The following is a 614-nucleotide window of genomic DNA, read 5'->3' on the forward strand; positions in this document are numbered from 1 at the left end:
GGGGGGGGGGGGGGGGCGGTGGGGGGGGGGGGGGGGGGGGGGGACACACTGCCTGGGAGGGCATGGGGGGGTGCCCCCACATCTGCACACTGGCTGGGCAGGCTGCCGCTGTGGCTAGGGCTGGGCTGCACTGGGCTGCAGTTGGGCTGGGTAGTGGCAGCACTGGTAGTGAGGCTATGGGGGAGCTGCAGGCACCTGAAAATTTGCTGTAGCCCTCCTATAGGCCCCCCTCCCAGCGCTGCTGCCACCACTCAGCCCAAGCACAGCACAGTGCAGCCCAGCCCCCCACCATGAAGAGGTGGTGGCCCCAGCTACTAGTTCCCCATGGCTGCAGATCTGGGAGGAGCTGGACAGGGTCTTTTTGCCCCAAGTGGCACAACTTGCCTCACACCAAAGTACATGTCCAGGTACATGTGCTGAGGCAAAAATATCTGGCACAAATTCATACCGCTTCTATTTGAGCTGCTGTGAGTGTGTGGCAAAAGCCACCTCTGTTTCTACCCAAAAACTCTGCTCTGTGACAATTTGGTTAAGATGGGCCCTGCATAGGGTACACACCTTACCCTCTCTCTTTAGGTAACCTGAGCTGGATACATTCCTGAGGGAGGGGGGAA

The 614-nt window shown here is 60.1% G+C and overlaps 1 long non-coding RNA gene across 1 annotated transcript in view; it reads right to left on the reverse strand.

Moving 5' to 3' along the window:
* LOC109304149 overlaps nt 1–614 on the reverse strand; it is a 6,617-nt gene that overhangs the window by 5,608 nt on the left and 395 nt on the right. The gene's annotated exons all lie outside the window — the stretch shown is intronic.

The sequence above is a fragment of the Gavialis gangeticus genome, unplaced genomic scaffold (assembly GCF_001723915.1).
Source record: "Gavialis gangeticus isolate Ggan-Ray unplaced genomic scaffold, GavGan_comp1, whole genome shotgun sequence".
NCBI classification, from domain to species: domain Eukaryota; kingdom Metazoa; phylum Chordata; order Crocodylia; family Gavialidae; genus Gavialis; species Gavialis gangeticus.